This window comes from Lissotriton helveticus, chromosome 1_2 (genome assembly GCF_964261635.1).
Source record: "Lissotriton helveticus chromosome 1_2, aLisHel1.1, whole genome shotgun sequence".
In the NCBI taxonomy this organism is placed as follows: Eukaryota; Metazoa; Chordata; class Amphibia; order Caudata; family Salamandridae; genus Lissotriton; species Lissotriton helveticus.
Window position 1 is genome coordinate 324,256,064 of NC_136058.1, and position 14,649 is coordinate 324,270,712.

At 45.4% G+C, this 14,649-nt stretch overlaps 6 non-coding genes across 6 annotated transcripts; all 6 read left to right on the forward strand.

Moving 5' to 3' along the window:
- The first annotated feature begins 525 nt into the window (after nt 1-525).
- Nucleotides 526-597, forward strand: TRNAC-GCA (transfer RNA cysteine (anticodon GCA)). The gene has a single exon. It is a non-coding gene; the product is annotated as a tRNA-Cys (tRNA).
- Nucleotides 598-1,608: 1,011 nt separating this feature from the next.
- Nucleotides 1,609-1,680, forward strand: TRNAC-GCA (transfer RNA cysteine (anticodon GCA)). Its single transcript has one exon. It is a non-coding gene; the product is annotated as a tRNA-Cys (tRNA).
- A 1,012-nt stretch (nt 1,681-2,692) lies between these two features.
- Nucleotides 2,693-2,764, forward strand: TRNAC-GCA (transfer RNA cysteine (anticodon GCA)). Its single transcript has one exon. It is a non-coding gene; the product is annotated as a tRNA-Cys (tRNA).
- Nucleotides 2,765-3,776: 1,012 nt separating this feature from the next.
- Nucleotides 3,777-3,848, forward strand: TRNAC-ACA (transfer RNA cysteine (anticodon ACA)). The gene has a single exon. It is a non-coding gene; the product is annotated as a tRNA-Cys (tRNA).
- Nucleotides 3,849-4,859: 1,011 nt separating this feature from the next.
- TRNAC-GCA (transfer RNA cysteine (anticodon GCA)) lies at nt 4,860-4,931 on the forward strand. Its single transcript has one exon. It is a non-coding gene; the product is annotated as a tRNA-Cys (tRNA).
- A 1,011-nt stretch (nt 4,932-5,942) lies between these two features.
- Nucleotides 5,943-6,014, forward strand: TRNAC-GCA (transfer RNA cysteine (anticodon GCA)). Its single transcript has one exon. It is a non-coding gene; the product is annotated as a tRNA-Cys (tRNA).
- The last annotated feature ends 8,635 nt before the right edge of the window (nt 6,015-14,649 follow it).

The window sequence follows — 14,649 nt, forward strand, 5'->3', positions numbered from 1 at the left end:
TGCAAGATGTACGAACTATCATTGCAGTTGCAAGAAGGCTGGTCTGAAGAATCAGGCCATTTGCAAACGCAAAATGGCTTTTTCTGATGTATTAAATGGAAGGTATTCGAAAGGGGTGTTTGGGTGTGCCTTCCAAATACCGAATTGTACTGGTACGTAGATATGTTTTTCCACCATAATTTGGCCCAAAACAATCATACTTCATCACCATCTCAGTGATTGTGTTAACCAATCCTCAAATGATAAGGTGTCCTGTAAAAACCTCTTCCCCTTTAAGAATGTTTCAAAACATTCATTGTATGTAGAGGCATTGGTCCTATGTACCACTGCCTATTCAAATAAAATAACAATGAAACAAATAAATCTGTTTTTTAAATGATCCAGTTTTCCTTTAATAAATAATATTAAGGACTACTTCTCCTGTTCCACAGTTTCAAGGTTGTACTTTCTGGCACAACTTAGTATGATCCTCACACTCTTTCATGATGTACTGATATTTTGTCATTCTGAATGTACTGAAAAGCTGGGGATATAGCTCAGTGGTAGAGCATTTGACTGCAGATCAAGAGGTCCCTGGTTCAAATCCGGGTGTCCCCTCACCTTATTTTGATTCTGTTGTTTGTAATTGGGACATAACATCAATTCCATTTGGATCATCTTTGACAGAGTCAGTGTTCCCATGGATATTGCACTTTCATAGCATTTCCGTGTTTCCTGCTCAAAGCCTGTGAGTAAATGCAGTTTTTAACACTCGGCTTGGTATTCCCTTTGGGAAATTTCTGAAACATCATTGATCAATTTTGGAATTTGGCTCTTCCTTTCACAGCACTAAACAAAGGGAATGGACTATGAAACCAATTGACAACTTCGTCATACTGTTTGGTGCTTTTTGTATTGCGCTGAAGAAATGGCGTAAAAAAACTTGGCAGCGAAGCAGTCAATCTATTTCTCATTTCACCTGTGTCTTCAGTCTTACATATATTCCACCTCTTCTCTATGCATGCAAAGTATGTGTTTGTTTGAAGCACTTCATTTTTGTGCAACGTAGGAACTATTTAATTTCTCCTTAAAAGCTCTGCCTACGTGCAAGATGTACGAACTATCATTGCAGTTGCAAGAAGGCTGGTCTAAAGAATCAGGCCATTTGCAAACGCAAAATGGCTTTTTCTGATGTATTAAATGGAAGGTATTCGAAAGGGGTGTTTGGGTGTACCTTCCAAATACCGAATTGTAGTGGTACGTAGAAATGTTTTTCCACCTTAATTTGGCCCAAAACTATCATACTTCATCATCATCTCCGTGATTGTGGTAACCAATCCTCAAATGATAAGGTGTCCCGTAAAAACCTCTTCCCCTTTAAGAATGTTTCAAAACAATCATTGTATGTAGAGGCATTGGTCCTATTAACCACTGCCTATTCAAATAAAATAACAATGAAACAAATACATCTGTTTTTTAAATGATCCAGTTTTCCTTTAATAAATAATATTAAGGACTACTTCTCCTGTTCCACAGTTTCAAGGTTGTACTTTCTGGCACAACTTAGTATGATCTAACACTCTTTCATGATGTACTGATATTTTGTCATTCTGATTTTACTGCAAAGCTGGGGGTATAGCTCAGTGGTAGAGCATTTGACTGCAGATCAAGAGGTCCCTGGTTCAAATCCGGGTGTCCTCTCACCCTATTTTGATTCTGTTGTTTGTAATTGGGACTTTTCATCAATTCTATTTGGATCATCTTTGACAGAGTCAGTGTTCCCTTGGATATTGCACTTTAATAGCATTTCAGTGTTTCCTGCTCAAAACCTGTGAGTGAATGTAGTTTTTAACAGTCGGCTTGTTATTCCCTTTGGGAAATTTCTGAAACATCATTGATCAATTTTGGAATTCGGCTCTTCCTTTCACAGCACTAAACAAAGGGAATGGACTATGAAACCAATTGACAACTTTGTTATACTGTTTGGTGCTTTCTTGTATTGCACTGAAGAAATGGCGTATAAAACTTGGCAGAGAAGCAGTCAATCTATTTCTCATTTCACCTGTGTCTTCAGTCTTACATATATTCCACCTCTTCTCTGTGCATGCAAAGTATGTGTTTGTTTGAAGCACTTCATTTTTGTGCAACGTAGGAACTATTTAATTTCTCCTTAAAAGCTCTGCCTACGTGCAAGATGTACGAACTATCATTATAGTTGCAAGAAGGCTGGTCTGAAGAATCAGGCCATTTGCAAACGCAAAATGGCATTTTCTTATGTATTAAATAGAAGGTATTCGAAAGGGGTGTTTGGGTGTACCTTCCAAATACCAAATTGTAGTGGTACGTAGAAATGTTTTTCCACCATAATTTGGCCCAAAACAATCATACTTCATCACCATCTCAGTGATTGTGGTAACCAATCCTCAAATAATAAGGTGTCCCGTAAAAACCTCTTCCCCTTTAAGAATGTTTCAAAATAATCATTGTATGTAGAGGCATTGGTCCTATGTACCACTGCCTATTCAAATAAAATAACAATGAAACAAATAAGTCTGTTTTTTAAATGATCCAGTTTTCCTTTAATGAATAATATTAAGGACTACTTCTCCTGTTCCACAGTTTCACGGTTGTACTTTCCGGAACAACTTAGTATGATCCTCTCACTCTTTCATGATGTACTGATATTTTGTCATTCTGATTGTACTGTAAAGCTGGGGATATAGCTCAGTGGTAGAGCATTTGACTGCAAATCAAGAGGTCCCTGGTTCAAATCCTGGTGTCCCCTCACCCTATTTTGATTCTGTTGATTGTAATTGGGACTTTCCATCAATTCCATTTGGATCATCTTTGACAGAGTCAGTGTTCCCTTGGATATTGCACTTTAATAGCATTTCAGTGTTTCCTGCTCAAAACCTGTGAGTAAATGCAGTTTTTAACACTCAGCTTGGTATTCCCTTTGGGAAATTTCTGAAACATCATTGATCAATTTTGGAATTCGGCTCTTCCTTTCACAGCACTAAACAAAGGGAATGGACTATGAAACCAATTGACAACTTTGTTATACTGTTTGGTGCTTTCTTGTATTGCACTGAAGAAATGGCGTATAAAACTTGGCAGCGAAGCAGTCAATCTATTTCTCATTTCACCTGTGTCTTCAGTCTTACATATATTCCACCTCTTCTCTGTGCATGCAAAGTATATGTTTGTTTGAAGCACTTCATTTTTGTGCAACGTAGGAACTATTTAATTTCTCCTTAAAAGCTCTGCCTACGTGCAAGATGTACGAACTATCATTGCAGTTGCAAGAAGGCTGGTCTGAAGAATCAGGCTATTTGCAAATGCAAAATGGCTTTTTCTGATGTATTAAATGGAAGGTATTCAAAAGGGGTGTTTGGGTGTACCTTCCAAATACCGAATTGTAGTGGTACGTAGAAATGTTTTTCCACCATAATTTGGCCCAAAACAATCATACTTCATCACCATCTCAGTGATTGTGGTAACCAATCCTCAAATGATAAGGTGTCCTGTAAAAACCTCTTCCCCTTTAAGAATGTTTCAAAACATTCATTGTATGTAGAGGCATTGGTCCTATGTACCACTGCCTATTCAAATAAAATAACAATGAAACAAATAAATCTGTTTTTTAAATGATCCAGTTTTCCTTTAATAAATAATATTAAGGACTACTTCTCCTGTTCCACAGTTTCAAGGTTGTACTTTCTGGCACAACTTAGTATGATCCTCACACTCTTTCATGATGTACTGATAATTTGTCATTCTGATTTTACTGAAAAGCTGGGGATATAGCTCGGTGGTAGAGCATTTGACTACAGATCAAGAGGTCCCTGGTTCAAATCCGGGTGTCCCCTCGCCCTACTTTGATTCTGTTGTTTGTAATTGGGACTTTTCAACAATTCCATTTGGATCATCTTTAACAGAGTCAGTATTCCCTTGGATATTGCACTTTAATAGCATGTCAGTGTTTCCTGCTCAAAACCTGTGAGTAAATGCAGTTTTTAACACTCAGCTTGTTATTCCCTTTGGGAAATTTCTGAAACATCATTGATGAATTTTGGAATTCGGCTCTTCCTTTCACAGCACTAAACAAAGGGAATGGACTATGAAACCAATTGACAACTTTGTTATACTGTTTGGTGCTTTCTTGTATTGCACTGAAGAAATGGCGTATAAAACTTGGCAGCGAAGCAGTCAACTATTTCTCATTTCACCTGTGTCTTCAGTCTTACATATATTCCACCTCTTCTCTGTGCATGCGAAGTATGTGTTTGTTTGAAGCACTTCATTTTTGTGCAACATAGGAACTATTTAATTTCTCCTTAAAAGCTCTGCCTACGTGCAAGATGTACGAACTATCATTGCAGTTGCAAGAAGGCTGGTCTGAAGAATCAGGCCATTTGCAAACGCAAAATGGCTTTTTCTGATGTATTAAATGGAAGGTATTCGAAAGGGGTGTTTGGGTGTGCCTTCCAAATACCGAATTGTACTGGTACGTAGATATGTTTTTCCACCATAATTTGGCCCAAAACAATCATACTTCATCACCATCTCAGTGATTGTGTTAACCAATCCTCAAATGATAAGGTGTCCTGTAAAAACCTCTTCCCCTTTAAGAATGTTTCAAAACATTCATTGTATGTAGAGGCATTGGTCCTATGTACCACTGCCTATTCAAATAAAATAACAATGAAACAAATAAATCTGTTTTTTAAATGATCCAGTTTTCCTTTAATAAATAATATTAAGGACTACTTCTCCTGTTCCACAGTTTCAAGGTTGTACTTTCTGGCACAACTTAGTATGATCCTCACACTCTTTCATGATGTACTGATATTTTGTCATTCTGAATGTACTGAAAAGCTGGGGATATAGCTCAGTGGTAGAGCATTTGACTGCAGATCAAGAGGTCCCTGGTTCAAATCCGGGTGTCCCCTCACCTTATTTTGATTCTGTTGTTTGTAATTGGGACATAACATCAATTCCATTTGGATCATCTTTGACAGAGTCAGTGTTCCCATGGATATTGCACTTTCATAGCATTTCCGTGTTTCCTGCTCAAAGCCTGTGAGTAAATGCAGTTTTTAACACTCGGCTTGGTATTCCCTTTGGGAAATTTCTGAAACATCATTGATCAATTTTGGAATTTGGCTCTTCCTTTCACAGCACTAAACAAAGGGAATGGACTATGAAACCAATTGACAACTTCGTCATACTGTTTGGTGCTTTTTGTATTGCGCTGAAGAAATGGCGTAAAAAAACTTGGCAGCGAAGCAGTCAATCTATTTCTCATTTCACCTGTGTCTTCAGTCTTACATATATTCCACCTCTTCTCTATGCATGCAAAGTATGTGTTTGTTTGAAGCACTTCATTTTTGTGCAACGTAGGAACTATTTAATTTCTCCTTAAAAGCTCTGCCTACGTGCAAGATGTACGAACTATCATTGCAGTTGCAAGAAGGCTGGTCTAAAGAATCAGGCCATTTGCAAACGCAAAATGGCTTTTTCTGATGTATTAAATGGAAGGTATTCGAAAGGGGTGTTTGGGTGTACCTTCCAAATACCGAATTGTAGTGGTACGTAGAAATGTTTTTCCACCTTAATTTGGCCCAAAACTATCATACTTCATCATCATCTCCGTGATTGTGGTAACCAATCCTCAAATGATAAGGTGTCCCGTAAAAACCTCTTCCCCTTTAAGAATGTTTCAAAACAATCATTGTATGTAGAGGCATTGGTCCTATTAACCACTGCCTATTCAAATAAAATAACAATGAAACAAATACATCTGTTTTTTAAATGATCCAGTTTTCCTTTAATAAATAATATTAAGGACTACTTCTCCTGTTCCACAGTTTCAAGGTTGTACTTTCTGGCACAACTTAGTATGATCTAACACTCTTTCATGATGTACTGATATTTTGTCATTCTGATTTTACTGCAAAGCTGGGGGTATAGCTCAGTGGTAGAGCATTTGACTGCAGATCAAGAGGTCCCTGGTTCAAATCCGGGTGTCCTCTCACCCTATTTTGATTCTGTTGTTTGTAATTGGGACTTTTCATCAATTCTATTTGGATCATCTTTGACAGAGTCAGTGTTCCCTTGGATATTGCACTTTAATAGCATTTCAGTGTTTCCTGCTCAAAACCTGTGAGTGAATGTAGTTTTTAACAGTCGGCTTGTTATTCCCTTTGGGAAATTTCTGAAACATCATTGATCAATTTTGGAATTCGGCTCTTCCTTTCACAGCACTAAACAAAGGGAATGGACTATGAAACCAATTGACAACTTTGTTATACTGTTTGGTGCTTTCTTGTATTGCACTGAAGAAATGGCGTATAAAACTTGGCAGAGAAGCAGTCAATCTATTTCTCATTTCACCTGTGTCTTCAGTCTTACATATATTCCACCTCTTCTCTGTGCATGCAAAGTATGTGTTTGTTTGAAGCACTTCATTTTTGTGCAACGTAGGAACTATTTAATTTCTCCTTAAAAGCTCTGCCTAAGTGCAAGATGTACGAACTATCATTGCAGTTGCAAGAAGGCTGGTCTGAAGAATCAGGCCATTTGCAAACGCAAAATGGCTTTTTCAGATGTATTAAATGGAAGGTATTCGAAAGGGGTGTTTGGGTGTACCTTCCAAATACCGAATTGTAGTGGTACGTAGAAATGTTTTTCCACCATAATTTGGCCCAAAACAATCATACTTCATCACCATCTCAGTGATTGTGGTAACCAATCCTCAAATGATAAGGTGTCCCGTAAAAACCTCTTCCCCTTTAAGAATGTTTCAAAACAATCATTGTATGTAGAGGCATTGGTCCTATGTACCACTGCCTATTCAAATAAACTAACAATGAAACAAATAAATCTGTTTTTTATATGGCCGGGATGCCCGCCACCCCCTCCCAACACACATCCCCAAGGATGGGAAGTCGGACAATAGTTGACTTTTTTGGAAGACGGGAGGGAGTCACCCTCCCGGCCGTATTTATTAAAATATGAAACAAAATTTAAAACATTAAATTAAAAGTTTCATCATTATGCATTATGTACAATTTGACATTTATTACATTTAGATGCAGTCATGTACTTTTGGCTAACATCCTGAAAATGCATACACTCTAATTCAAATTGTACATCCTAGCATTAAGGGCCAACGGCAAGGTCTTAACCGGTGTCAGATCCCTACTACCAAACTCCCGCCCTCACCGTGTGAGCGGTGCATGCGCAGAGGGCTCTACCCTCATTGCCAACTGTAACTTCCCTTGTCGTGGTGGGGGCCCCCTTTCTACTCGACGCCATCTTAAGGGTCGTCCGAGTTCCCGTATGAGGTCTCCGTAGGAAGCACATCGTGGACTCTCCCCCCCACCCCATACTCTCTATCCGCCGTCGCGGATATCCGGCCCCCGGAAAAATTAGTCAGGAGGGGCATTTAACCGCCTCCCCCCCTGGGAGGGGCCCATGGCCATCTCCCCCTAGGCGCCCCATCCTTAGTGGGTGCTGCCTCCCCGTGGAAGGGGCCAATGGCCATCTTCCCCCGGGCGCTCCCATCCATTGTGGGTGGCGCCCCACTCTAGGGACCTTTAAATTCCTGCTCACCGATCATGACCTTACCGCCCGACAAATAAATACGACAGTTGTTTATCTACTAAAAGGAAAAATTCCACATCATCTTACTGCTATTACTGATCATTCCTGCAAGAAGAAATTCTCCAATGCAAACCATATACATTCTCAACATTCCTTTATTCACTCTACCAAGGAAAAGGAAAAGGCCTATACTTTCGTCACTCAGAAAACTTTATTTCCTCCAAACATTTGCTATCAGGGGCTGGTGGGTGGGTCAAAATTGCTGCTTGTTCCGTCGAGGGCTCACGAGCAACGAGTGGGTGCAGCCTTCCGATCCGAGGAACAAGAGGACGATCTTCAGGGTTCCCGCTCCTTTATCCTTCTGCGGGAGGGCGTGTACCCGTCCCCGATACGCCTACTGGGCGTGGTCTTCCTTCAAGGTGTCTAGGAAAACCCCTCTCGGGCGGGGGGAAGGCGCGCTCCGGCTACGCCGCTTTGGGCATACCAGCCGGGCCACGCCCACCCCGCCCAAAATGGCTTCCCGGGAGGTTCGGGCCCCCATCCATACGTTCGGGGGGACCTAGCGGTCGCCCCTTTCCATATGGCCGGGATGCCCGCCACCCCCTCCCAAAACACATCCCCAAGGATGGGAAGTCGGACAATAGTTGACTTTTTTGGAAGACGGGAGGGAGTCACCCTCCCGGCCGTATTTATTAAAATATGAAACAAAATTTAAAACATTAAATTAAAAGTTTCATCATTATGCATTATGTACAATTTGACATTTATTACATTTCGATGCAGTCATGTACTTTTGGCTAACATCCTGAAAATGCATACACTCTAATTCAAATTGTACATCCTAGCATTAAGGGCCAACGGCAAGGTCTTAACCGGTGTCAGATCCCTACTACCAAACTCCTGCCCTCACCGTGTGAGCGGCGCATGCGCAGAGGGCTCTACCCTCATTGCCAACTGTAACTTCCCTTGTCGTGGTGGGGGCCCCCTTTCTACTCGACGCCATCTTAAGGGTCGTCCGAGTTCCCGTATGAGGTCTCCGTAGGAAGGACAGCGTGGACTCTCCCCCCCACCCCATACTCTCTATCCGCCGTCGCGGATATCCGGCCCCCGGGAAATTAGTCAGGAGGGGCATTTAACCGCCTCCCCCCCTGGGAGGGGCCCATGGCCATCTCCCCCTAGGCGCCCCATCCTTAGTGGGTGCTGCCTCCCTGTGGAAGGGGCCAATGGCCGTCTTCCCCCGGGCGCTCCCATCCATTGTGGGTGGCGCCCCACTCTAGGGACCTTTAAATTCCTGCTCACCGATCATGACCTTACCGCCACAGACCGGATAGTTGACCGACTATCCGGTCCCCCCAACTCCTCCTATAGGTCATGCTTCCTCAAACCTCTCATCCATGCAACTACATCTCCTATTAGTAAGTCATTCCCCACCCTGGACAGGTGAACCCCATCGTTCAAATACATATGGTCACCCCGGATACACCCATGAGGAATGACATGCAACTGTGCAGAACGGAACAGTCTATTAATCTTATTATTGACCCGTTTCACTGAATGGTTCAGAGCTGACACCGAAAGGCCCCCCTGCCACCTCCTTCTAGGAATCATGTGGGACCAGGCAATCGTGCACCCCGGGACTCTTTTAGCCAACCAGCTAACAGTTGACAAGATTCGTTCAAGTAACTCTCGTCTACCCAGTGTCACCAAATCGTTGCCACCCAGGTGTACTATGACTATAGACGGCGGTGACCTATGCCGCCCTAAAAGTCCCTCGAAAAATGACTCAAATTTGTCAAAAACGAGCCCACCTTTCCCATGGAAAGCCACTCTGAACCCGTATTCCCCAGGTGCGTGAATCGCGTCACCTTCCTTGAATACGTCACCGGCGCGTATCACGGATGAGTGGCCCACGACCCATACCATCCTTTCCCCAGTCGGTGATCTCTGACCGCTGGTCACTTGATGTAGTGTCGACCTCCAATTCCGCCCTGCATGGCAGGCCCGCGAAACTGCAAAGTAAACAAAAGACAGAAAACGTGAGTGCATGTCAATTGATCACTTACAACATGTGCAATCGCACATACCTCTTAAAACAATTCGAGGACCAACGGCCCAACTGTTTCACTTCCTCGGCACTCTGACCCCTGGCTGTAGCCTCAGTAGCAGCCCCTATCCTAAAGGAGTGGGTCCCAAAATCGCACGGGTCCATGCCCGCGTCAGCGATTGCCAGTGCCAGCACCCTCTGAAACTGAAATCTCGTCAGTGGGGTGCCATCCTTGTGTCGGAGCAAGCTCCCCCCCCAAGTGGCCGCTCTTAGCGCCAATTAGCCTTCCACACACTTCAACGGGCAGACGGGGGACCCACGCTTGCGCTGCACGACCACACTATCTCCCATAGCCCCCTGGTCAGTCTTGGACCTGGCTATCATGATCACCATCGAATCACCCCTTATCTGGATGTGATCCCTGCACAAACCTCCCTCCATATCTCTCTTGTTCCTTGCGACAAGTACGCTCACCCTCATGGCCCCATGGAATGCCAATGTGAAAGCTGCCCGGAACAGAACTGCTTCGTAATGGGAGGAACACGTCTCATCCAGCTTTGCTAAAAGCAGAGACAGTCTGTCTAAGCCAATCGGGTGCCTCGTATCTCTCTTGCAACCCTCAAGGCGCTGCCAGCCGCGAAGGGCTTTCTTCACCAAAAAAGAACCTGTACGATCTTTTATGCCGTGTACCTGGGCCATGAAGGAAATGGCCGCCCTATGCCTACCGGCCGTAGCCACTGATCGGCCCTCCCTGTGTAGTGCAACCAGGTACCCCAGGAAGGACTCCTCCTGACCCCAATGCAGACTCCCTACAGGACCCAAATATGTGCAATAAGAACGAAACGCTCCTTCGTATGCTTTCCTTGTCCTGGGGGCTAGACTCGCTGCCACGAGGTCTTGTAATCCGAGGCACCGATAAGCCACATTGCTTCTGGGAATGGTGCTGCCTCTAAGTCTGCTGTGGGAAGATAACCCCTGAATGCCTGTATACGTGAACGAGAGAGTGCATCAGCCGCAAGATTGAGTACACCTGGCACATGTTTTGCCCTGAACAGTACATTCAATCTCATGCACAGCAGCACAATCTCTTTCAACAATCTCAAAATCATTTTGCAGCGTGCTGCCTGTTGGTTAATGCAATCTACTACAGTCATATTGTCGGACCAAAACACCACTGAGCGGCCCCTGAAATCATCAGCCCATGTCATCAGAGCCACCCAAATGGGGAATAACTCCAGGAACCCAATGTTACCTGTGAGGCCGTCAGAGTGCCACCATGTTGGCCATGTTTGTGCCGACCATCGATCACCTAAGATGGCGCCAAAACCCACACTCCCAGCCGAGTCGGTCCATAGACCTAATTCCACCGAAGACTCTGGCGGGGAACTCCAGACGACGCGACCGTTGAAGTCCGTCAGAAATGCCAACCAAATCCGCATATCCTGGCGAACCTCTCCAGACAGTCTCGTACGGTGGTGAGCCTCTTTGAGACCACCCATAGCCTGCGCGATAGAGCGCGAAAACGGGCGGGCCATAGGAATCACCCTCAGGGCAAAATTAAGCTGACCCACTGTTCGTTGTAACTGGTGCAGGGTCATTTTCTCCCCACTCAGGCATTGCATCAAGGAAGCCCGGAACTTGGTCACTTTGTCTACTGGTAGTCGGAAACACCCCTCCACAGAATCGAGCTCAATACCCAGAAACTCCAGTGAAGTAGATGGTCCAACCGTCTTACCTGGTGCCAATGGGACACCGAATTCATTCATGAGGATGCAGAAATCATACAGCGCCTGTGCGCAATTCATATCATCGGCTGCCCCCAAAAACAGAAAATCATCCAGATAATGCATAACATGTCTATGCCCTGTGGCCTCTGTAAATGCCCATTCCAAAAAACAGCTAAACATCTCAAAATATGCACATGAAATGGAACAACCCATGGGCATGCATTTATCCATGTAATAATTTCCCTGAAATGTAAAACCTAGCAGGCGTGATCCTGCGGGTGCACCGGAAGCAACCGGAATTCTGATTCGATATCACATTTCGCCATCAGCGCCCCGGGGCCTAGGTGGTTCAAAATGGCCACGGCATCGTCGAACGATGCGTATCGTACCGAACAAACTTCTGGGTCTATGGCATCATTCACTGAGGAACCCCTAGGAGCAGAAAGGTTATGTATGAGTCTAAACTCCCCCGGATCTTTCTTCGGGACCACCCCTAACGGGGAACATATGAAATCGGCCACCGGCGGGCAGGAAAAGGGGCCAGCCACTCGTCCTAAACTGACTTCTTTAGCTATTTTCCTTTCTGCCACGCCTGGGTTGTGCCGTACCGATAACTGATTTCTACAAAAGGAGTTCCCCCGAACTTACCCCACCGGGATGTGGAAGCCATGTAAAAAACCCTTCCTCAACACCCCAGCGGACACATGATCAGGGTACTTGTTTAACCACGGAATCATAACCATTAGATCAACGGGTGTAGGCAATCGGTCACAAAGTTCCACCTCACTCCTGCTTAGGTCCTCCTTTTCCACCCGCCCCGACATTCTTTGATCTACAAGCACTTTCCGGGTGTGAGGAATTCCCACAGCCGGCACACACATGCTTAAACTTGCATGTCCCCTGTGGTCTGTTACAATTGCCTCGATTGAAGCCCCAACAGACCCCTCCTTGTCCGCCCTTCCCGCCAACTCTAGGCTGATAGCCCCCACCTGTGCCTGCTCGAAAGGGCACCCCGGGCTTTTGGCGGACAACCCCGGACCCGCTCCCGCCTGGCGAGGACGTACCTGTCGCCCCTGGCAGGAGTTGCTTGTGCCATGACACCGAGTCCAAACAATCCCAAGACAGAGAAGAATCAAATTCTTTTTCTTTACGGAACTTCATGTCATAGCCTTTCCATTCTTCCCCATCGTACATTGAATAAAAATCCATAATGCGATTCTGATAGCAAACCAACTCAGTCATAACATCAGGTTTACGTTCCCCCATAACTGCGGTAAATACAGAGAAGGCCTTAACCCAATTCGTCACTGTCTCTTCCACCCTGAACTCGGCCATCTTGGCGCCTCATACACTAAGGTGCCACAAATCTTTCTGCGTTTTAGCATACTCCATCTCACGATGGTCCGTTAACAATGAAAACATGTTGACATACTTGTCTCCCCATATTAACTCTTTCGTGGCCAAGGGAACGTGCTGTGCAACTTTTTCCCGCCTTGAGGGTATCGAGCCCTCCCCCACCATTGGCAATGCGAGCTTACCCGGATCAGCTATTGCTGCCGTCGCTTTCTCTTGACCAGCTGCTGGTACTCCTGGCGTCACCTGTGGGGGAACAAGAGGAACACTCGCCCTTGCGACATCTCTCGATTGCCGCAACTGCTTCATTAACACTCTGGCCTCTTCGGCCGGATCTCCCGGGGTCGCTGTGCCCCCCACCTTTGTTTTCAGCCATGCGGTCAACTGTGCGGCCAATTCTGGGGGCATTTCATCATCCTCGGTCGAGGTGATCACCACTGGGATAGGCTGGCCTAAAACTGGTTCCTGAACCGGGTTACCAGCCGGTACTAGGGGGACGATGGGCGGCCCCTCCGGTGCCGGGACACCCCCCGAGACTGCCCTTTCTTTGACCCGCTTCCCTCTTAACCCGGGAACCACTCCCGGCAAGGCCGGGCCTATTACCTTTTTTGGCTGACCTGGGTCGTTCATTGCCGCCAATTGTTTCTTTACCTCCGCCAAACCTCTACCGAGCGATTGGACTTGACCGAGCTTTCGGTCCATACACGCCATCCGGGTCGACAACAGGCGTGACATCTTCTCCATCTCGGAACCCTTTCCTGCTTGCTTGCCAGGCATGGTTTTGAGTCCTCCGCCTTAGGTCGATCCACGAGGTCCTGAAATCAAGTGTCGAAACTGAAAGATAAAAAACAAGATTACCACGTTCAAAATTGCTGCTTGTTCCGTCGAGGGCTCACGAGCAACGAGTGGGTGCAGCCTTCCGATCCGAGGAACAAGAGGACGATCTTCAGGGTTCCCGCTCCTTTATCCTTCTGCGGGAGGGCGTGTACCCGTCCCCGATACGCCTACTGGGCGTGGTCTTCCTTCAAGGTGTCTAGGACAACCCCTCTCGGGCGGGGGAAGGCGCGCTCCGGCTACGCCGCTTTGGGCATACCAGCCGGGCCACGCCCACCCCGCCCAAAATGGCTTCCCGGGAGGTTCGGGCCCCCATCCATACGTTCGGGGGGACCTAGCGGTCGCCCCTTTCCAAATGATCCAGTTTTCCTTTAATAAATAATATTAAGGACTACTTCTCCTGTTCCACAGTTTCAAGGTTGTACTTTCTGGCACAACTTAGTATGATCCTCACACTCTTTCATGATGTACCAATATTTTGTCATTCTGATTTTACTGAAAGGCTGGGGATATAGCTCAGTGGTAGAGCATTTGACGGCAGATGAAGTGGTCCCTGGTTCAAATCCGGGTGTCCCCTCACCCTATTTTGATTCTGTTGTTTGTAATTTGGACTTTCCATCAATTCCATTTGGATCATCTTTGACAGAGTCAGTGTTCCCTTGGATATTGCACTTTAATAGCATTTCAGTGTTTCCTGCTCAAAGCCTGTGAGTAAATGCAGTTTTTAACACTCGGCTTGGTATTCCCTTTGGGAAATTTCTGAAACATCATTGATCAATTTTGGAATTCGGCTCTTTCTTTCACAGCACTAAACAAAGGGAATGGACTATTAAACCAATTGACAACTTTGTTATACTGTTTGGTGCTAGTGGGTGCTGCCTCCCTGTGGAAGGGGCCAATGGCCGTCTTCCCCCGGGCGCTCCCATCCATTGTGGGTGGCGCCCCACTCTAGGGACCTTTAAATTCCTGCTCACCGATCATGACCTTACCGCCACAGACCGGATAGTTGACCGACTATCCGATCCCCCCAACTCCTCCTATAGGTCATGCTTCCTCAAACCTCTCATCCATGCAACTACATCTCCTATTAGTAAGTCATTCCCC